Consider the following 890-nt stretch of genomic DNA (forward strand, 5'->3'; position numbering starts at 1 on the left):
GCGGGGGGGACTAGATATCTTTATAACATTCTTTAATAGCCTTTATAGCTCAATGGTAGAGCGGAATACTGTTAATATTCTGATAAATGTTCGATTCATTTTAAAGGCTTCTCATTTGCCTTTACAATTTTGCTCATTATAACATAAAAAAAAAAGAATAGTTACCTTATTTCCCTTTCTCTTTTACTTTTTTATATTGTGATATAGTAACAAAAAAGTAAGCACTACAGCTATTGCTGTTCGTTTTGGTTGTGATTTTCAAAAAAAAAGACGTATTATGAACTAATTATTAAATATCATGTTAAATTTAAACAGAAGCAATTTTCAAGCACATCCTTTTCATCTAGTATCTCCTTCTCCATGACCTTTATATACATCTATTAGCTTACTAAGCCTTACTACATCCGCTGTTTTATCCTTTCATGGATTTGGTTATGCAGAATACAATTTAATAATGAGTTTAACATCACTAATATTAGCTATGTCATTCTGATGAAGAGATGTAATAGCAGAGGGTACATACTTAGGTAATCACACTCTTGCTGTCCAAAGAGGGTTAAATCTGGGTGTTGGTTTATTTATAGTATCTGAAGCTTTATTTTGCTTAGCTATTTTTTTTACCTGAGGAGTTTTGTTATATAAAACTTATATATCAGAACCTATGTTATCTCTAATGATACATGGTGAATTAAAAACATCTGGGTTTTACACCGGGAAAGGTAAAGGTAAAGCTATAGATTCACCTGAACAAGAAAAACCTGCATCACGATCGGGAACCGATTCAGAAAATGAGGAAGATTTTAGGAAAGCTATTAAACTATCATTGCAAGAAAACAATGGAGAGTCTTCTAAGACGGTAGCTAATAAGGAAAATACTCTAGGAGTATTTG

General features: G+C 31.7%; 1 non-coding gene across 1 annotated transcript; it reads left to right on the forward strand.

The window, feature by feature from the left end:
* The first annotated feature begins 38 nt into the window (after positions 1-38).
* On the forward strand, positions 39-109 carry J4E84_011144. The gene has a single exon. It is a non-coding gene; the product is annotated as a tRNA-Asn (tRNA).
* Positions 110-890: the final 781 nt, after the last annotated feature.

Source organism: Alternaria hordeiaustralica, assembly GCF_023758085.1.
Source record: "Alternaria hordeiaustralica strain BMP 2776 chromosome Unknown scaffold_112, whole genome shotgun sequence".
Classification (NCBI taxonomy): Eukaryota; Fungi; Ascomycota; class Dothideomycetes; order Pleosporales; family Pleosporaceae; genus Alternaria; species Alternaria hordeiaustralica.